Genomic DNA, 22,607 nt, shown 5'->3' on the forward strand with positions numbered 1-22,607 from the left:
ACTAAGAAGAGCAAAGAAGGTACCCTCTTTTCTTATGAGTTAAATCCTGTTTGAATGGGGGGGGGCTGATGGGGTTGGTGGTCAGTATTTAACGGGTTGAATCAGGTATGGAAGATTAAAAAAACAAAAATTCTCCTGGCTTGTCTAGCAAAGTTAACACCCGACAGTGAGGTAGAAAGAACCTCGGATGAGTTGTCAGTTGGTCTATTTTTATTTGCTGCTTTGCATTTGACTCGTTGAACACCCATGGTCGAACCAAGAGGTTCAAGTTTACTCCAGGAAGCAAAATATGGCCGTAAATCTTGATTAATTTCAGAAATGCATATGGATCATCTCTAGACAAAACCTGGGCGCAGTGGGGAATGGAACAGTCAAAGAGGCGTGAAGCAGAAAACTAACCCAAAGAAGGCAGGTTGCCTTCAAAGGCCGGCTGGGGGGAAAGGGGGGGGACATGAGTGTCCCTTTCCACACGCAAACCCAGGAAAGCCATTCTCCAAGGGGCGAGAGGCGGGGAGGCGATGGTTCATGGGGTCCCTTCGCTAGTAGGGGGTTCAGGAGCGGCACCCTTTCCAAGCAAACCTCCCAGTAGGGGATTTCGAAGCACATTCCGCTGGAGAAAGCATAGCCCTGAAATGTCTCCTTCATGTCCGAGTCGGGAGCGCATTTTCTCGAAGGGAAAAGCCCAACCATCCCTTTCTGAAGGGCGCCGGAGGGCGATCCTGGAGAAACTTCCCTGGAGCTGAACTCCACTCCACAGGACCGGTTGGGTTGCCCTGTAGCTGGGAGGGAGGCCGGAGACAGCGGGCAGAGCCGGGGCCCCGGAAGGGAGGGGGTAGTGATGGAGGGGAGTTGAGTGAAAGGCGCAGATGATTCCTCGTGGGGCTGCTGACGAGGAGACGGGGGTGCCTCTGGCCAGCTTCATTCTGCCCGGGCTGCCCCCACCCTTTCTGAGTACAGAGGCACAGCTGATGGTTTTCCTTCCCTCTCCCTTCCCTGCAGGATCAGCCCCTCCGGCAGCACGCTGCGTTTCTCAGCGGAGGACCCGCACCAAATATGAGCCGGAACACGTGGCCTTCCTGAAGCAGGTCTACACCCGGTTCCCCTACCCTGGATTCCCGATGCTGGAAGAGCTGGCGAAGGTCGTGAAAGTGGACAGTGGGCGTCTGCAGGTAAGGCTCCTTCAGCTCTGCCTTCCGGGAGTGGGGAGCGGGGGTGTCTCACAGGGGCTGGGAAGGGCCCCACCTTGGGGGTGGGGTGGGAGAGGGCGCAGAGCACCCAGGATCTCCTCAGCTCCGACCCAAATGGCCGGGGAAGGGCCTCCCGGTGGCTTCCGCATCCTTCCTCCCTTGAGCTCCTCCAGATGGCTGTAAAGGCAGGGGGATGAGGAAGGAGGGAGAGCTCTGGACCACTTTTCTCAAGCTCCTTCCAAAAAAGAGATGCCTTTGGGTCTTTGCTAGGTTGGTTCTGGTACAGGTTTCGGGTTTGTGAGGGCCCCTAAAAGGAAAGGGTGTTCTGAGAGGAAGCTGGGTGCTGGGGATGCATGGTGGAAGATTTCCAGTCTTCTCTTTGTGAGGAGCACTTTCAGTTTAAACAGAGACGCTTTCTCAGATGGTCTTTACCCCTGTCATTGCCTGTTTATATATATTTTTCAAAAAAAAAACACCGCTCGTTCATGTTGCAGCTCTACTCCTCATTTATGGCTCAGGCATCATATTCCATCCCTCTAAAATCCATGGCCAACCATCATGGATTTGATTGCTTGGAAGAAAGTATCTGGTTTTTCAGTCATATAATGGCCCTTTTTTGTTGGTGTTGTTGCATGCTTTATGAGCACACACTCCGAGAGAAAACTACTAATCTAGATCAGGGTTCTTTCCATAGAAGGAATGAGATTCAGAATGGATCCAACACATTCATATGTCTCTCTTGCATTTTGAATTCCTGTTTGCTAAACATGGATTTGGGAGTTCTAGATATACAGAGTATGCAATCTCTGTATCGAGAGAAGGTCAACTTTTTCTTCCTTTCCTTTCTCCTGTCTTAGGTTTGGTTTCAGAACCGAAGGGCGAGGGATGAGAAGCGGAAAAGGAAGCAGGCTCTTCTCCCCAAGGAGCCCCGCCCACAGAGGAATCCAGCCCTTCCACCTCAGGGGCCTGAAGTCCAACCCGACAGCAGTGGGAGCAACTGGACGCTCGGTTGGGGGCAGCAGCCTCAGGGCCCTCAGATGCCCCATCCACACGGGAGCTCTACTCAGGAATTAACAGCCTACACTCTAGAGGGCTCTTCTGTGGTGAGTCCTGCAGCTGGAGGCACTAATGCCTATCTATGGGATGGTGGGCTTCTTGTCTATAGCCATCAGCAGGATTCTGGCAACACTCCTGTTAATGACTGTTACTTTCTAGGCCATCAGCAGCTCTGTTTCCCCACAGACCCCAGGGACCTTTGGCAGCAGAGTGCCAGGAGGCAGCCTGTTTCTGCCCGGTGCTGAGGCACAGGAAGGAAGGCTGTCCAGCAGCAGCTGCAATGCAACAGCCTGGGGCTCCACCAGTTCCCCTCCACTCAGTTCCTGATCAAAAAGGAAGCCTTTGGTCTTCAGGATGCGAGTTCTAGTAAAGGGTCCACTTGCCTGCCGATGCTGGGCTTCCTCATGGACTCACATAGTTACTTCTGAATGCTAGTTTTCTGATCAGGACAGAAGCCTTCCTACCCTCTTGGTCAAGGAGGAAAGGGCAGGAAGGGGGATGAGGGTCACCCCTTGAAGCTAAAAAGGGATTTTCCAAAGAAGAAAGCCCGTTCTGGCTCCTCAAAGGCTAAGCCGTTTCTTAAAGTATCAGCTGCTGTGGAACCCAACCGTTTCCTTCCAGTCAGATGGGGTTTTTTCAGGGGCCACGAGCATCTTTCCAGCATCAGATAAAAATAGCTAATTTTGTATGGTAAAACAAAAGGGGGACAGCCTACAAACTTTGTGGAATTAGTGTTCCCAGCTTTCCTCCTTAAGGGGATCAGTAATTCATATGTCTTTGATGTGATGGACAGGTTTAGTCCTGTGCCAAACTTCAATGCTATTTCCACTAACAGCAGGATTTGCGTAATAACACATTTCATGTCTGCCTAATGGAGTGCATAGGGTGGTCCTTTACAGCCTTCCATCTGGGTAGTGGACCAGTGCATGTTAACATGTATGTTGTTGGGCAGACTTGCCACAAAAGAATCACAGGTACCAAGAGACCATATACGTTAGTTGTGCCTTGACCCGATCGAGAAGACATTGGAAGGGCATGCAAATTCTGTCGAGGAAGAATGCCAACTATTTTCCCTTTCCATCCCTTCTGTCTTAGGTTTGCTTTCAGACGTGGAGAGCAAGGCGTCTGATGCCCCAGAGAAGAAGGAGGCAAAATGATCCACCTGAGGACCCCTCTTCACAAAACGCGTTCCTCAACAACCACGTCTGGCCTAATGAGGAGATCTGGCAGAATGCAGGCGTTCCAGCACAGAGGCCTGCAAACCAGCTAAGCTGCACTGGGAGAAACGGGACGCCCAGTTGGGGGCAGCAGCCTCAGGTTTATCAAGTGTCCCACCAACAAGAGACCTGTGTGCAAACTGAGAACATCTCTTATGGGACACGACAAGCAGCTTCCTCTGCAGACAATTTCCAGGTGGGCCCTGCAGCTGGAGCCTCACAGGCTGGTGCATGGGATGGGGGACCCCTTTATAACCATTCCCAGCTCCCGGTTTCTGACTATGCCCCTGCCAACGGCGGCTATGCTGAGGGGAATGGACTGTGGCTGCATGGAAATGAACAGCTCAGAATGCAGGTCTTTCCTCCTCAGCAAAACTCTGCTCCTGGAGGCCCTGTGGACTCTTTATTGACTGCAGCTGGAGGCTCACAGGCTGGTGCATGGGATGGTGGACCCCTTTATAACCATTCCCAGCTCCCGGTTTCTGACTATGCCCCTGCCAACGGCGGCTACGCTGAGGGGAACGGACTGTGGCTGCATGGAAATGAACAGTTGAGAATGCAGGCCTTTCCTCCTCATCAAAACTCTGCTCCTGGAGGCCCTGTGGACTCTTTCTTGACTGCCCAGAGAAGTTCTTTCAGTGGGGAAAGCAGCAGTACGGCATACTGGGGTTCCACCAGTGACCACAGTTCCTGCTCTACCCACCACAGTCAGTAGCTGCACAGAATCAGATCTCTCCCTTCCAGGCTAATCCCCCAGAGTGGTCTGGGCTGGATGGTTATCAAGACCCCTTCCAAAAGGGACATTGCCCCCATTTCCTTCCACATGACTCCTCCTTGGAGTACGTGATCATGCTGCCTGCTTTATTCCTCAAAGTTTCTTTTTATTTATTTGTTATTTATTTATTTATTTTATTTATATCCCGCCTATCTAGCCAACACAGGGCCACTCTAGGCGGCTAACAATCATCAAATAATAAAAATATACATATGTAAAACAGCATAAATAATAAAAACTGTGCTTGTGATTTTTGTCTTCCCATTTCTTTCTCATGCACCTCGGCATAGGGGTGCACTTTACCATGGTGAGAGAAAAGATGCTTGATTAGGGAAGTTTTTGGTCCAAAGTGGGAAGCCTCTTCTCTGCCCAAGATCTCCCGAGAGGAGCTTGAACAAAGTGTTGATGTGGTTTTGATACAGCAAGAAATTTCTGGGAGAAGAATTTCTTATGAAGGCTTTAACTGGGTTCTTGCTTGAGAAGCTGTTTCCTCCTTAGGATTCCACCTGCATGTTTGTGTGAACATCTAAGGGGATGAGAAGGTGCCTTTAACCCTTAGATTCTGCAACGGTAAATATCTATATCTGAGTCAGGATCAGCCTGCTTCTATCTTGTCTGTACCACACATCTCATGTACCAGCAAGTTTTGACAAGTCACTCTCAAATCCCACCACCCCATGCCTGGTTTAGAAGTAACTAATTACAAAGAGTTTCTTTGAATTCACTGCTTTTGCCAAATAAAAAGGTACAGCTCAGTTATATTATGGAAAGAGGTGTGGAGCTAATACTCTTTTTAGAGTGCAACCGCAACTGATTTTACTTACTGCGATAGTTACAAAGGTATGTTGGTTTTCTACGTGAGTTAAGTTATGTATTGGTGATCGGCTGTTTGAGACATCCCAAAAAGGTACTACTAGAGCAGTTGTCATGCCAGGTGGAGGATTTGGGAGTTGTTCAACAATGTCATTTTTAAGAACAATTATTCATTCAGTATATAATCTTGAAAAATTATTCATTCAGTGAGTTCTGAATGATCTAAAAATTTGCCTTTTAAAATGACAACTACAGTGGAGCCAGCTATTTTGAGGGCTTGGAAATGTAGCTGGTCAAGTTGACCTGAGGGTTAAAAGCCAGGATTTGGGACAATCCCTCACAGGAAGCTTCGGTCCTGGGGCGGTGGTGGTGTTTAATTCTCTTGACCTGTTCATTGGCAGAGCAGTAAGCATGCTGGGCTGAGACGTGGGAGATACAGGTTCACATCTCCTTTAGCCATGAAATTCTCCTTGAGACCATGGGCAGCTTGCTTTTTCTCTCTCAGGCAGAGCTACTTCAGAGGGTTCTGGTGGGGGTTCAGTTTGGACCAGGACAGCTGCCTTGAAGAAAAAATAATTCTAACTGCTCACATTCAAAAAGTAGCTTTTCAATCTGTGAGATATGACTTATTGCCCACCTTAACGGGGTTCTTGAAATGATGATATGAATATGTAGCAAATATTATATTCATCCTATGATTACACAAATGTAAGAGTGGGTGGTGCCTTTAATTAGACCATTAAATTATCATACAAAATGGCAGGCTTTTGTGGAGGAACTCCACTTCCTGAGGCTCAGCACAACCCTTTCATGGATAGAGCTGAACGAATTGTAGGTAAGAGTGCAAAGAGCGACAGTATACTATACTGTATATCTGTGAAAGGTGATCCTCCTGAGGCTGCTGACTCAAGCATCTTTGCAGCATGGTTAGAACTCTTTACATACGACTTTTAAAAATAAAAGGCTGACCTTTACACTATGATTGCTACACACAAACAAACACACATTGCCTGCTTTGAAACAACATAACGTTGTTTGATTAGAGGACTAAATCAAATTGCTTGTTCCAGCTCAAGTAGTCTTGTGAAATACATAGGATAGGTTAAATCAAAATGATGTACATGATGCACTTCAAATATATGCTTTATTGTCATAGGCAATCTATTTGTAATTATTGGTATGTAATTCACAGGCATATAGAAATGTGGATCTAGGGGTGGGAGAGGATACAAAAAGACTCTTGTATCAAAGTAGCACTCCATTATTTCCCATCCCACCAACAATTTTTAAAATACTGACCAAGAGGTCATGACTCATCATCCACCCTTCTTCAGTTAACTGAGTGGGTGATTTTGAGCTTCTCCTCCACTTGTTGTTTTGGGGGGACTTCAACATCCATGCCAAGGCAGCTTTGTCAGGATTGACTCAGCACGTCATGGTCTCTATGACAACCATGGGCATGTTCCAAATACTAACTGACCCACCCGTGCTACAGGGTATACTTTAGACCTGGTCTTCTGTACTGAGGTAGATGTTGGTGACCTGGGTATCGAGGAACTCTCTGTAGTTCCATTATCTAGAGGGGTTTGGACTTACTGGAAGTCAGAGCCTTTGTGGGGCTTAGTGACAGACTAAGGTGGTCCACCTTAGAATGTTGATGGATCCAGATGGTTTTCCTGGTGGCTCTTGGGGAGTTTCCTGTCACCTGTTGAATCCCAGGGTAATCTGTGGCATGAGGAAATGGCAAAAACCATTGACAGGATTGATCCTAAATGGCTCCTCCCACAAAGTAGAGCCAAAATGGTGATAAAACAAGCAGAACATAAACTTGAGTGAGTATGGCGGAAAACTCAGGAATAAATCTGACCAAACACAAGCAAGGGCCCATTGGAAGATTATTCCACGGAAGTGGTGAAAAAGTCTTCCTTCTCTGCCACTATTGCATCTGCACAGAGTCATCTAGCAAAGCTCTTTCAAGTAATTGAGTGACTATTACACCCTGACCTGAAGGAAAAGGATGCAGACTGCTGTCCTGCTCCCAGTCTTTGGAACTCTCTCCCACAGGAGGCCAGATCGTTTACATCGTTGCTGTCCTTCTGTAAACTCATTTCCCCACGTGGTTGTCCTGAGATTCAGAGAAAGGCTGTAAACCATCCATATAAAATCTGCAGGAATGGGCAGTGGTTGGTTGGTGAGAGTGGCAGAGGTACAGGAGATCCCTGAGCTGCAGAGGACTCCACTTAAATCTGTGGCACGGGGACATGCACAAGTAGGTAGCCCACACCCCTTTGTAACTATGACACCAACAAAAATGTGCTAGTATTACATCCTGAAAGTAGAGGTATAACCCCTCCCTGTGTTACAGTCATTATATAAGCTCAACAGAACCTTTTGGGGAAGCCAAAAAATCATTGATTCAAGCTAACTTTTTCCTAGTAACTAGCTACTTCCAAGGAAGACTTGCAGGCAAGTACTCTTCCATCCACACTTTTCTGGAAAGTCCATGCAGCCCGTAGGAGCAGAGTTCTGCAGTGGGGGAAACATATATCTGCCCAGCTGTGCAGCCACGGACCAGGGTGCAGTGGAGCAGGAACTCACATCGTTGGTGGAACCCCAGGACGCTGTATTCCTGCTTCCACGGATGAGGGCCCTTTGCTGAACAGTCTACTAAGAGTCCACGTGGTCTGCAGGAGTGGAGAGTTGATGATGTGGTGGAAAGGACTGCCTGCAGTTCATTTCCCTACAGCCGCCTCCATCCATTCCCTCCGCCTCGGGGCCATCTACAGACACAATGCTGTAAATTAAGAGCTGGGGATTGCAGTTTTTTTTCCAAGTTAGGGAAGAGATGATTTTGTGATGGTCGGAATTTCAAGTGAGGATTGCACCCAAGGAGGCAAAGACCCAACGGGGGGGGGGGCTCTGAAGCTAACTAGAGAACAGCTGGAGAAAGCATTCCGGTAGATGCACTGAGCTTCACTCCACGCATCCACCTTCCCAAGCAGATGCCTTTCAAACATGTTGGACTACAACTCCCACTATAAAACTAGATGGGAAGATATCGAGACCTCGAAGCTTGTGTGCATAAATGTTTTTCCAAAGTTATGTCCGATCAAAACGGTGCTTGTCCGTGGTGTGGTGGGGAGATCATCTCCCTTTATGAGTCTGTCAGGCGTTGTGATCATCAGCGGAAGACTTTCTGTCAGTCTCCCCCCACCTCCTAACTGGACGCAGCTTGGATGCAGCAAGGAGAAAAACCTTCTCTGTTCCTGTTCTGAAGCTCTTGAACTCCCTGTCGTGGGGGTAGGAGGGGTCAGGTTGGCCCCTTCTCTGCTGTACTCCTTCAGGCAAGCTTTTTCTCCACAAGTGGTTATCTAAGAGGAGGTTCTTTAAAATGGCACTGATATGTTTTTCTTGTTTATTTTTTACTTCAATGCTCTTTAGAAGGGGTTTTTAAAAAAATTATCCACCAATTTTAAAATGATTATTCGTTTATTGGATTTCTATCCCACCCATCTAGACCAAAGGTCTACTCTGGGCGGTTTACAAATTTTGAAACAATAAAACCAAAAACATATATTATAGACATATATAAACATACATTTGTTTAATTCTTCTTTATTAAAGTAGTTTCAGTAGTATAAGCTGCCTAGGGTGCTCCTCAGGGGTAAGATGGGGTGTTAATATTTTAAAAAACTAATAAAAATAATAATAAAAGAAGAAGGTGCTAACAGAGGAGGAAGAGAAACAGAAGCATAGGCTGGCCCTCCATGAACATGCTGTACATTTTAGGGACCTTTTCCTTTTCTTATTTTTAAATTTTATTTTTATTAGAATTTCTCCGTCAAACACAGGTATGTTGTTCTATGTCATCCTCTGTGGTTACTTTGCAGATGTCACCTTCCACCTTCAAAAAACTTGTTTTATACATTTTCTCATAATTTCTATATGCAAGTAGATTCAATTCAGCTACTGTTTCATGCAGCGTGATGGTGTCTTTGACCAGATGGTTTACTTTGCTCTGAGGAAAAATTCTCAGCCCCCACCAACAATATCAGGAGAATCAGACCTTAGAAATAACTAGGCAGAGGTTAATCTGTTAAATCTTTTCCCCAAAAAAGCCAAGGCACCTTTGCAACAGCCCCAGACGTGTGTTGTGCAGCCGGAGGGAGAACTCTGCAGGGTTGAAAGCTAGCTTCTTTTTCTGATATCTCCCTACCTTTTCTTGATGGTGTGTAAGAATTACACACCCTTCTTTTCTTTTGTTTTTTGGAAGGCTTTAACTAAGGCACAAGAGGTGCAAAGTAGAAGAAAACCCTCTGTAATTGAAAGAATTATGAATTATGGCATCTTTAAAACCAACAGAGGTCTTTCAATGTGAGTTTTGGTGGATTACAATCCCCTTCATGAGAAACAGGCAGCCTCATAATTAGGCTACAGGTTTACATTCACAAAGGACTCAGCAGGGGGACCTGGAGCAAGAGAGGTGGCAGTTAACATAAGTAAAGGGTTTTCAAAATGACAATGGGATTGTTAAAGTCAGTAATGATCAGTGAAAATGCTGATGTCATAGACAGCCTGTTAACCACTATCAGATGGTTTTCAAAGTTATTTCAAAGAAGAGAACATTTGACTTACATGAATTCAGAATATCCAGCTGGCTAGCCATCCATCTCTCTATGAGATGCTAAGAATCCTTTTTCCTCACTTAATATTTCTGGCATACATTGGAATCGGTGAATTCAGGCCAGTTCACTATTTCTCTACCTCTCTCTATCTCTAGCGTTCCTGTTTCTTTTCTCTGCAACAAGTGCCCTGAGTTCTGTAAAAGAATGGCCTAGGAAGATGACCGTCCTTCGGCAGGGGTCATATTAAAAGATGAACAATCATCTCCTCCGGACACATCCTAAACACAAAGGGAAAAGACTAACAGAATAATCTTTTGGATTCTCCTGAATTGGAAGAAGGCTAATCCACGATAGCTGCCCCTCAAATATATGTGTTAGCTTCATAAAGGCTTCAATACTTTGATTTTTTTTTCTTTAGGAAAAACAACTCTTTTTTGTTTAACAAAACACACACCTATGAAGAACATCTAATATTGGCTGTGTGTGCGCGGCTTCACACTGCACACCACTTTGACTCATATTGCACATACCCCTCCAATAAAAAACCCACCGCACGCTATTTTTGTGATAGCAGGGACTAGAGGGGTTTTGCCCAGCCGTGCTCCCCACATTTCCTCCAGCTCCTGGGAGACGAAGAAAAACACATCCAGTGAAAAACATGACACCATAATAGAAAGAGGAGCATCGCTAGCACCCTCTCTTTTTCGTTTTAGGGGAGGAGCAGGGCAAGTTGGGAATGGGGCAGGTCTCTGGGGAGCTGGTCCGAAGATCCTACCTTTCTGTAGCTACAAAGATATTAGAGAGAAGTTTAAGGAGGAGAAAAGCAGTGAAGGATAAGCTGAGTGTTTGATGGGCTGCCTGCCTGATGAGATCACTCCATCCCCCACTGACTAGAGGCATGGGGGGGGGGGTTTCCATTCAAATCATATATGTATTTAAATGGCATGTGTGTGAGAGAGAGACAGAGGCTTCCAGATCTGAATGAAGAAACCTCATGACTGCATTTTGAGATGATTAAAGCCAATGGGATCAAACATCTTCTGACCTAAGTCTGAACCCAGTTCTTAGGCCCATGTGGACCAAGCCCTTTAATACATGTTCACACCTATTGGATCTCACTTTTCAGCAAATTCATTCAGCTGGCCAATTCTTGTTGGGAGCAGCTGGTGGGTATAGGCCATCATGTCTAATTTGGCCCCGATTCTGAAAAAGGTAACCTATGGCTGTTCTTACATAAAATTGATATTGTGGTTTATTGCCTGTCTCTGTCCCACTCAGAAACTCTTTCAAATAAAGCTCATTAACCTTTCCAGTGGAAAAAAATATATGCCTGAAGCAAACTTCTGCAGAACCCTCCAACTTGAACTTCTAAGCCTTTTAAGGGGGGGGGGGGTTCAGTAAACTCTAGATATTTGGATGCACAACAATATCTGCCTAGAACAGAAAAATCACAGAACTCCCTGTGCATGAAGCACAAAACTGCTTAGCATAGAAGGTACTTATTGCAGAAAGCAGGCTGACTGGATGATAACCGGCAGTGAAGGATAAGCCGGCTGTGTGTTGGGCTGCATGCCTGATGAGATCACTCCATCCCCCACTGACTAGAGGTATTGGGGGGTTGCATTCAGATCATATATGTATTTAAATGGCATGTGTTTGTGTGTGAGAGAGAGAGACCTCCAGATCTGAATGAAGAAGCCTCATGATGGCATTTTGAGATGATTAAAGCCAATGGGATCAAACATCTTCTGACCTAAGTCTGAACCCAGTTCTTAGGCCCATCTGGAGCAAGCCCATTGAATTCATGTTCACACCTATTGGAACTCACTTTCCGGCAAATTCATTCAGCTGACAATTCTTATTGGGACCAACTGGTGGGTATAGGCCATCATGTTTAGTTTGGCCCCAATTCTGAAAAAAAAGCTTGTCTATGGCTGTTCTTACCTAAAATTGACATTGTGGTTTATTGTCTGTCTGGGTCCCACTCATAAACTCTTTTGAATGAAACTTATTAGCCTTCCAATGGAAACAATGGATGCCTGAAGCAAAGTTCTGTAGAACTTTCCAGCTTGAACTTCTAAGCCTCAGGAGAAGTTAGCCCATTTTATGATGAATGGAGACAGGAGGATGTATGAAATGACCAACAGAAAATTGAAGGAAGTCCCACATCTTTGAAGTCTATGTTTTCATCTGGTTCCTTTTGACCCTACAACATTTGCCTTTTGATCATTAAAGAAAACTCTTTCTTAAAGAATCTCAGCTGCTTTTTGAATCCTCAGGGGTGTGGTCACCCATTCTGGTAGGTTTTTCTGGAGACCTGGCTGCTGCAAGATGATTGCGAAAGTAAGGCTGCCTTTGAAATGCTAATTTTTCATGGATGTTGAAGGAGGACTAAGCCAATTCTGTCAGAAAACCGGAATGGATCCTGGTGGAACTAGTACTGGACATGTGCTCAACAATATTAGTCTGGAACAGTGAATCATAGAATGCCCTGTGTATGAAATTTTGGTGTTAGACTCTTATCCTGAACTATCCATCAGTGTTGGACTGAAGAGAAATTGGGAAAGAGAAGAACCATCACCACCTTCAACTACTTTTTGGCACAGTGTATAATAAATGTAATTTATAAAGAAAGTAATCATAAATACATTTCTCAAGAGCTGTTCCAATAATATGCAGATTTTGCCTGTCAGGATTGTTTTAATTTCAATTTATACCTATAAAAAAAAGAATTCCAAAGAATCGGGTAGAATAGCATCTCAGGAAAAAGAAGAGCCCTAATCAATTTTATACCCTCTTATTTTAGAAATGAGCCCTACTGGGGCAGACATGAAAACAAAACCACAGCATTTAGTTCTGTGGAGATATTCTGGCTATAAGAACAGTCTTATTCAAGCCAAGTAGGAACTGCTTCTTTCTAATTTCCTCTCCAACCCTAAATCAGAAATATGGGCCAGTTAGATGTGTGCTAGTTTTGTGAATCACTAATCTGGGGTTTGGCCTGCCTAACAAAGTGTGAACTGAAGCACAGCAGGGAGCTTTGTAGAAAGTGAGCCTGTCATTCCGATCTGGTCACACGTGGTGCCCTTTCAACATCTGCCAAATGAATCCCTTCTGCTTATTGGCTGTTAAATGGCACAATCCCCTGGCATCAGGTCCTTTTCTTCTACGGAAAGGGACAAACATGGAGGAGGTCCCTAGCCACCTATCAGTCACCCAGCCCTTCTACCAGTTGAATACCAGACAATCAATGGCATAGGGGTTATTTGGGGCAGGGCAGAGAAAGAGAAAGAGAGAGGGGTTTACATTCATCCAGACACACTAGAGAAGAGCACATTTCCTGCCTTGGATTATAATTCCCAGGCTCCCAGAGCTAGAATGACCACTGACCAGGGTGTTTGGCGGAATCTGGAAACTCTAATCTTAAGAAGCCGCTTCCCTGAGCTCTGAGGCACAGCCTGAATCCACCACCAAACTGTAACCCAATGATGATCCTTTGCAGCCCTAAAAACATAACAAAAGAGTAACTGCTAGATCCGTCCTACTTTTCTTCCCTTCTTTAGCCAAGATGTCTGTACCTAGTGACTGAAGGTTGTCAGCAGACGGGGAGGAGCTTCTGAGATAACAATGTGTATTAGTCGTGGAGCATGAGGTGAAGAAGAATGGTGGGTGACTCAGAGGTTTTGTGGGGGGTCAAGTAGACTTAAAGTGAGTCAAAGGTTTAAAGAAGAGGCAAGTGTGGCCAAAAGTCTCTATGCCTTCAGTCATTCAGCTTAGTATGCTTTATGCCAGCCTCATTTAAAAAGAATTGTCTTTCCTGTCTAACCACTGCCTGAATCTACTTGGGTAGGGGAAACAGACGGAATCCAGCCCTTCAGTTAGGAAGAGGACACCAGAAGTATGGAGGTTTGCGTTTACTGGACGAGTCCCAGAATGTTCTTGACAGCTATCCTGTCTGAGGACTTCTGGGACCTGCGATCCTAAAACACAAATTGACACACTTCCAGAAAACACACAATCCTGTCTTTCTGTGGGGTTCCTGTATTCTCTTCACAACTCCTTAATAGTTCTCAGAGAAAAAATAATTGTTGGCAGAGTGGCTTGGAAAGCGTAAGAGGTGTATCTGCCTAAGGCACAAGCACACAGACAATGTTCTTAGGGCAGCACTACAAAATCAACAGGTTCACGAGTTAAAGCAGGTTCTCCGACCCTTGAGTCAATCAGTGTTGAGCAATCCTTTCCTCACCTCTTTCCTGAAGAAAACCATCCAGGGACAAACAAGGGAAGCCGGCTTTTAAGGAGAAGACAGACTGCGGCTTCTCTATGCAGCCGCCATCTTCACCGACAATTTTCTCAGAAAATTTTTTTGCTGGATTGGTGCAAAGACCCCTTTATTCCCCAGCCCTTGTTTCTGACTGTGTTCTGTCTCATCTATTCAACCTGAACATAAGAGGTTCCTCTGGACTATTTTAGCTCATGCCCATTTTTTAGCTACATTTCAGAGCAACAACATCTTCCATCCAGGTCTTAATTGCCAAAGGAATTGATCCTAGTAACAGTGGAACGACCACCAGTTGACAAAGGGGTGTGTGTGAAATAAATCATCCCCATTCAGAAGGATATGGCACTATCAGCTTGGAAGTCAGCAAAACAATCCTAACCATGGGAGGCTTAAAGGGGATACTTTTGGTAGGTGTCCCTAAAAACCCTTACCAAGCTGAAGTTCTCTCTTAACATTTGTGCAGGACTTAAATATTAGAGTCAAGGCTAGATTTCTTGCAGACAATCAAGACTTGGTTCCTTCAAGAATTCCTGGCACTTTCCTGGAGAACATCTACCTCCTTGTTACAACTAGAGACTGAGGTTCCATCTCTCCAGACACTTCAAGGCATCTGTTTTGTGTGACTCTTAGAAGTGAAGAAAGGAAGCCTGCCCAAATAATGTTTTGTAGAGCAATGTGCAAGGTAGACACTCCCATTCTTGGTTAGTTTTGTCACAACTTGAGTTCAACGAAAAACCACCATGTTTTATAAAGAAGAATTTGCATCAGTGATGGGATTTTTCAGGTAGAGTCCACTTAGATTATAGGTGCCAACCAATCTCAGAGTTTTCACCTCTGTTCAGACTTTTAAAGAGAAGACCTAAATTGGGAGAATTTCCTTTGGAAGACTGGTGGTGGAGGAATTTGTTGTCCAAAACGGTAACATTTCGAGCATCTAGATCAGATCTAATTTCCAACAGTATCTTCAGGATTAGACTTGAACTGCCCTTAGAGGGAGATTCATTGCCCTTTATTTTCAAGCAATGGCTTCAGTGTATTGGGAGTGAATTTGAAAAGGGGCCATCTTTGCACATTAGGCAAACACTGATGACCTTAAGGAGATCAAAGAAGTAATGTACCAGCTTCTAGCATGCCCCATTTATAGGAACCCTAGGGTTGCCTTTCTAGAGGATCTTTTGAAATCAAGAACTGGTTAAACACCAGCTGACATTATTTGCTCTTCTTTGCTGGTTAGAGGAAATCCATCACAAATAACTTCACTATCTTTGCATTAACAGGTCCGAAAAATTTCTTGATTTTTTTTTTTTTTAGATATCTGCAGTGGGTTGCAAAACAGATCACTTGTTGTAGATAGTTTAGTGCCTGAGAAATTCTTATGCAAAACATCACCATTTCACAAAATATCACAATGTCACAAAACAAAGTGGTTGCTTGCCACTCTTTTCTTGTAAGACACAAGGGAAGGGAGCCTAGAAGAGATGAGAAACATGTGGAAAACCTTATCAATCTGCAGACTTCAGGTCTTGAGGTATTTCAAGTTGAATGCCTTTGTTTGCATTAGGAAGAAGGGGTTAATATAGCCTCTGTTTGCATGCAGTCCAAACTAATTCAAAAGTAAACATAGCTACTTTCTCACATGTTATACTCTTTTGCAATAAAACACCTAGTGTGGTGTTTTTAAGAAAAGCAAACAAAAGTCAACAATTAGGCATTACCTTTATTGAAACCAACAGAAATCGCACATTACACAAGTGCTCATTATTCCAAAATGCTTTCAAGACTGCCTGCAACATAATATAAAAACAAAGTTCAATTTTTAAAAATGGCCAAAATCCTGCTGCACGACTCTTTTGAGTGCAACTCAGGACTGTGTGCTAAATAGCTGCACCTGTGCCAAAGGCACATTGCGCTCTCAGTCATGCCAAGGATGCACAATTTCATAGCACAGCTCCTTGTGATTGGGCCTGACCTCTGGGACGTTTACAGCAGCATGAGTATTCATAAGCTGGCCACTAAGCTCTGAACGTTAAAAGATAATTCAATCCGTGTTCATATTAAGAAGAGAATGCAGCTGAAGACTTCAATGAAAGACAAATACAAATTAGCAATTAAAAAGTACAGCATCCGCCAGGGACTAACATCTCAGTGTTCCATTTCTGGGCAAAGTCATGATGCACACGGTGGCTCCTCAGGCCCAAGGGCTCCAGGGGAAAGTGGATTATCTAGAGCCATTTCAGTCTTGCTTCAGACTCGGTTATGGGACAGAGACAGCTCCGTCACCTTGGTGGATGACCTCTGGCAGGAACCACGCAGGGGGAAGGTGTCCCTGTTGGTTCTACTGGTCCTCTCAGCAGAGCTTGATACCTTGACCATTGTATCCTTCTGGGCTGCCTCGCTAGTGTTGGTCTTGGAGGCCCTGTTTTACAGCGGTTCTGGTCCTTCCTGGAGGGGGCCATCTCGCCTGCTAAGATCATCCATGTGGGACTGGCACATCCACCAATGATGTCAGGCAAGAGAAGACTCTAGTCCCAGGATGTGAAAATTATACTGTGCGCTTTATTCCAAATTAAAAGCCCTATATGTTTCAGCTTAGCCTTTTCAGCCTACTTCCAGGGCTATATTATATTGAAACAAAACAGGAAAAAACGTTTCTAACATCATTTGTTCTAGGGATAATATTTTAAGCATGACATGCAGTTAAATAAAAATAAAAAAACATTACATTTTATTGTGACCCTATCAAAATACATACCATGAATGTTAGCTATGTTTAGACAGGCTTTTTGTTTTTTAGGTCTGAGTGTAGCTCCTTTTGAATGAGTGATGCCAAGGGGCAGGAGGGGAACATTTTTATGCACAAACAACTCCATTGCTGTGTTCCAAGGCCAGGCCAGTCAGCCTGAAACTGCTGAAAAACTAATTCCAGGGATGTGAGGGTGTTTTTCAGCCGGGAGTTGGGACCCTGAATTGTTAAAAAAAAGGTACCCTAGAAATGTAATTAAATAGAATAAAATATATAAAAATAAAACGCAATGATCCCTCTTTTCACAATGAAAACTTTCATCTGAGGCTTGTGATTTTGCAAGAGATTGATGGCAAACCACTGACAAATCATAAAGCACACACACGTACACAGAACTATGGACTCTGTCTATTAAATGGGGCTCTTTATGGATTCATGCCTCAAGGTTTTTAGTTTGTTTTCACCTCTGGTGTGATTTGAAATGGATCCCATGTGGAAATCACAGGGAAGCATAAGAGTCTTTATTTTGGATCCATGGTTTTCTGCCTTTGAACAGAGGGACGCAGATGTGGTGTACAGTTTGACTGTGGTTTCGTAAGGATCACATGTAAAGTTCATCCAGATCCATGACATGTCCTGCTGTGGATCTGTTCGTTGTGCCCTGATGAAAGATCTGTGATTATTGTGATAACATCAGCAGCAATTACAAGAGAGCCAGTGAAAAGTCCTGTGGCATCTCTACGTCTGGCAAGTCTTCATAAACCTGCATTAGACTCATCTATGTGAGAAGTGTGTGTCCATAAGTGTACTTGCCACACTATGTGTGAGTGGGAGTCTACCTCACAGTTTTCTCCTCTTCTGAAACCCTAGCATGTCCCATGTGCCAATCTCAGGGCAAAGTCTCCCGCCTGATGCTTGGCTGGTCCTTAAAGATGAGCCTTATTGGTAAACCCAACCCTTAGACCACTGCCCGTGGGCCCCCCAGCTCGTCGGCTTGACAAACATGCTAAGAGGGAACAAGAAGCCCCCTTTGGATCCACCCCTTCTTTTGAAGGCGAAAACAGAGATCATGTGTGCAGAAAACAAGTCCTCCTCGCCTTAGACCATTTTCTGTCTCATCTCTTGAAAATACGACTGCAGTCTTTTATAACAACACAGACATCAATCTGGAAAAGAATGAACGCAAATAGTGCTTAGCAGCTTGTTCAGAACTGATGTGGGTTTTTTTCCCCATAGGAGGAATTAATCGCTTCAGCAAAGAGGGATGGGTGGGCAGGATCTGCATGCCTGTCGGTACAGAGGTTCATGTAATCCTTTAAATTTTCAGCACCTCTACAGGTTTTCTCGGTGAAAAACGGAGTTTGCTCCCAAGTCAGTGCCTACGTGTTTAGCAGCTGGGCTACAGAAAGAAGCAAATTTCGTTTTATTCCTGCCTCCAGGACACGTTTAGTCGGAATGTTGAAAAAACGTAAAGAGTCTTTATTCTCCTTTTAAGATGCCCAAAGCATTGGGCACACAGCCTTCTTCAGGCGCAAGTTTTAAGAACAGAAATAAATAATTTATAACCAACAGGCTCAGGCCAACCATAACTGTGTATAACTAATGCTCCTTTTTTATTGACACCGACAGCATTGTACCAATAAATATGCATTCTTTCTTTTCCTATGAATTCTTCACAGCAATATTTCCATGTTTCTAGTAGTAATCGTTTGATAGTATAAATTTATGACAACATACATGATACATGTCAAGGTTTAAGAACTGAAACTTCATTGGGACATTTGGTTTGTAACCAGCCTTAAATCCTATAGTCGCAAGAAGAGCAATAGGCAGTTATTGGCGACTAGCAATAAGTTGTTAGCCTGTGACAGTATTGAAGTCACTTGAAGTACTAAATCCCCCATCTCGTGTTTCTGCCTTTCCTAACTTCTTACAAATACTACACTGTCTTTTTCAAACCCTCAAATCAGTTATACTTCAACTGCAGAAATTCTAAAAGTATTCCTTAATATTTTATGATCCTTGTTTAACTTAGCTTAGCCTTAGTTCGAGATCAATAAAGAATTAATTACAAGCAATTCATACTTTGCGGTTAGTTCACTGGAAACTAGAAGGGTCCTGATTCTGCAGACCGGGGCTGAGGATTTCTAGTTACTTTCACTGTTTTCTTTTTAACGAGGTTGATGAAAACCTTGGCGTGTTTGGTGCAAACTATCAGGGATCTAGAAACTGGGAACAACCTCAGGAATTAATTCCCACTCAGTCCGGAGGCACTTGCTTCATATTTCCTTTTTCATGACATCCTTCCTTTGTAACTGTTCTATGTATGATTTCATTTACTCTTTGCGCTCATGCTTTTGTCCCTGGCCACTGTTTGAGGCCAGTTTAACTCACGTGCTGGGAAAGGGACGGCGGAAGAGTTGCGGGAGTTTTCGCTCCTGATCCTCGCTTTCTCTCCCCGGGAGCCTTTTCCAAAAGGAGAAGCCCGTGTGGCTCTGCCTGCACAGACTGGAAAGGAACCATCTCTTGTAGAGCTTGGAAGACGTGCCATTTTATAGCCGTGGCAGCCCTGGGGGATCAAAAGCCACTTCCTCTGATAGAGTGAGGTGTCGATGCATTTCCCCCCACCTCCTAACTGGACGCAGCTTGGATGCAGCAAGGAGAAAAACCTTCTCTGTTCCTGTTCTGAAGCTCTTGAACTCCCTATCGTGGGGGGTAGGAGGGGTCAGGTTGGCCCCTTCTCTGCTGTACTCCTTCAGGCAAGCTTTTTCTCCATAAGTGGGTATATAAGAGGAGGTTCTTTAAAATAGCACTGATGTGTTTTTCTTGGTTATTTTTTACTTCAATGCTCTTCAGAAGGGGTTTTTAAAAAAATTATCCACCAATTTTAAAATGATTATTCGTTTATTGGATTTCTATCCCACCCATCTAGACCAAAGGTCTACTCTGGGCGGTTTACAAATTTTGAAACAATAAAACCAAAAACATATATTATAGACATATATAAACATACATCTGTTTAATTCTTCTTTATTAAAGTAGTTTCAGTAGTATAAGCTGCCTAGGGTGCTCCTCAGGGGTAAGATGGGGTGTTAATATTTTAAAAAACTAATAAAAATAATAATAAAAGAAGAAGGTGCTAACAGAGGAGGAAGAAAAACAGAAGCATAGGCTGGCCCTCCATGAACATGCTGTACATTTTAGGGACCTTTTCCTTTTTTTATTTTTAAATTTTATTTTTATTAGAATTTCTCTGTCAAACACAGGTATGTTGTTCTATGTCATCCTCTGTGGTTACTTTGCAGATGTCACCTTCCACCTTCGAAAAACTTGTTTTATACATTTTCTCATAGTTTCTATATGCAAGTAGCTTCAATTCAGCTACTGTTTCATGTGTCCTCTGTTCTCCAGTGGCATGATGGTGTCTTCAACCAGATGATTTACTCTGCTCTGAGGAAAAACTCTCAGGCCCCACCAACAATATCAGGAGAATCAGACCTTAGAAATAACTAGGCAGAGGTTAATCTGTTAAGTCCTTTCCCCAAAAAAGCCAAGGCACCTTTGCAACAGCCCCAGCCCTGTGTCGTGCAGCCGGAGGGAGAACTCTGCAGGGTTGAAAGCAAGCTTCTTTTTCAGATATCTCCCTACCTTTTCTTGATGGTGTGTAAGAATTACACACCCTTCTTTTCTTTTCTTTTTTGGAAGGCTTTAACTAAGGCACAAGGGGTGCAAAGCAGAAGAAAACCCTCTGTAATTGAAAGAATTATGAATTATGGCACCTTTAAAACCAACAGAGGTCTTTCAATGTGAGTTTTGGTGGATTACAATCTCCTTCATTAGAAACAGGTAGCCTCATAATTAGGCTACAGGTTTACATTCACAAAGGACTCAGCAGGGGGACCTGGAGCAAGAGAGGTGGCAGTTAACATAAGTAAAGGGTTTTCAAAATGACAATGGGATTGTTAAAGTCAGTAATGATCAGTGAAAATGCTGATGTCATAGACAGCCTGTTAACCACTATCAGATGGTTTTCAAAGTTATTTCAAAGAAGAGAACATTTGACTTACATGAATTCAGAATATCCAGCTGGCTAGCCATCCATCTCTCTATGAGATGCTAAGAATCCTTTTTCCTCACTTAATATTTCTGGCATACATTGGAATCGGTGAATTCAGGCCAGTTCACTATTTCTCTACCTCTCTCTATCTCTAGCGTTCCTGTTTCTTTTCTCTGCAACAAGTGCCCTGAGTTCTGTAAAAGAATGGCCTAGGAAGATGACCGTCCTTCGGCAGGGGTCATATTAAAAGATGAACAATCATCTCCTCCGGACACATCCTAAACACAAAGGGAAAAGACTAACAGAATAATCTTTTGGATTCTCCTGAATTGGAAGAAGGCTAATCCACGATAGCTGCCCCTCAAATATATGTGTTAGCTTCATAAAGGCTTCAATACTTTGATTTTTTTTTCTTTAGGAAAAACAACTCTTTTTTGTTTAACAAAACACACACCTATGAAGAACATCTAATATTGGCTGTGTGTGCGCGGCTTCACACTGCACACCACTTTGACTCATATTGCACATACCCCTCCAATAAAAAACCCACCGCACGCTATTTTTGTGATAGCAGGGACTAGAGGGGTTTTGCCCAGCCGTGCTCCCCACATTTCCTCCAGCTCCTGGGAGACGAAGAAAAACACATCCAGTGAAAAACATGACACCATAAAAGAAAGAGGAGCATCGCTAGCACCCTCTCTTTTTCGTTTTAGGGGAGGAGCAGGGCAAGTTGGGAATGGGGCAGGTCTCTGGGGAGCTGGTCCGAAGATCCTACCTTTCTGTAGCTACAAAGATATTAGAGAGAAGTTTAAGGAGGAGAAAAGCAGTGAAGGATAAGCTGAGTGTTTGATGGGCTGCCTGCCTGATGAGATCACTCCATCCCCCACTGACTAGAGGCATGGGGGGGGGTTTCCATTCAAATCATATATGTATTTAAATGGCATGTGTGTGAGAGAGAGACAGAGGCTTCCAGATCTGAATGAAGAAACCTCATGACTGCATTTTGAGATGATTAAAGCCAATGGGATCAAACATCTTCTGACCTAAGTCTGAACCCAGTTCTTAGGCCCATCTGGAGCAAGTCCATTGAATTCATGTTCACACCTATTGGAACTCACTTTTCAGCAAATTCATTCAGCTGGCCAATTCTTGTTGGGAGCAGCTGGTGGGTATAGGTCATCATGTCTAATTTGGCCCCGATTCTGAAAAAGGTAACCTATGGCTGTTCTTACATACAATTGATATTGTGGTTTATTGCCTGTCTGTCCCACTCAGAAACTCTTTCAAATAAAACTCATTAACCTTTCCAGTGGAAAAAAATATATGGCTGAAGCAAACTTCTGCAGAACCCTCCAACTTGAACTTCTAAGCCTTTTAAGAGGGGGGGGGGTTTCAGTTAAATCTAGATATTTGGATGCACAACAATATCTGCCTAGAAGAGAAAAATCACAGAACTCCCTGTGCATGAAGCACAAAACTGCTTAGCATAGAAGGTACTTATTGCAGAAAGCAGGCTGACTGGATGATAACCGGCAGTGAAGGATAAGCCGGCTGTGTGTTGGGCTGCATGCCTGATGAGATCACTCCATCCCCCACTGACTAGAGGCATTGGGGGGGGGGGTTGCATTCAGATCATATATGTATTTAAATGGCATGTGTGTGTGTGTCAGAGAGAGAGACCTCCAGATCTGAATGAAGAAACATCATGACTGCATTTTGAGATGATTAAAGCCAATGGGATCAAACATCTTCTGACCTAAGTCGGAACCCAGTTCTTAGGCCCATCTGGAGCAAGCCCATTGAATTCATGTTCACCTCTATTGGAACTCACTTTCCGGCAAATTCATTCAGC

General features: G+C 44.0%; 1 long non-coding RNA gene across 1 annotated transcript; it reads left to right on the forward strand.

Moving 5' to 3' along the window:
- The first annotated feature begins 1,017 nt into the window (after positions 1-1,017).
- On the forward strand, positions 1,018-12,088 carry LOC144588353 (uncharacterized). The gene is made up of 2 exons (XR_013543870.1): positions 1,018-1,169; positions 2,045-12,088. It is a non-coding gene; the product is annotated as an uncharacterized LOC144588353 (long non-coding RNA).
- Positions 12,089-22,607: the final 10,519 nt, after the last annotated feature.

The sequence above is a fragment of the Pogona vitticeps genome, chromosome 3, assembly GCF_051106095.1.
Source record: "Pogona vitticeps strain Pit_001003342236 chromosome 3, PviZW2.1, whole genome shotgun sequence".
Taxonomy (NCBI): Eukaryota; Metazoa; Chordata; class Lepidosauria; order Squamata; family Agamidae; genus Pogona; species Pogona vitticeps.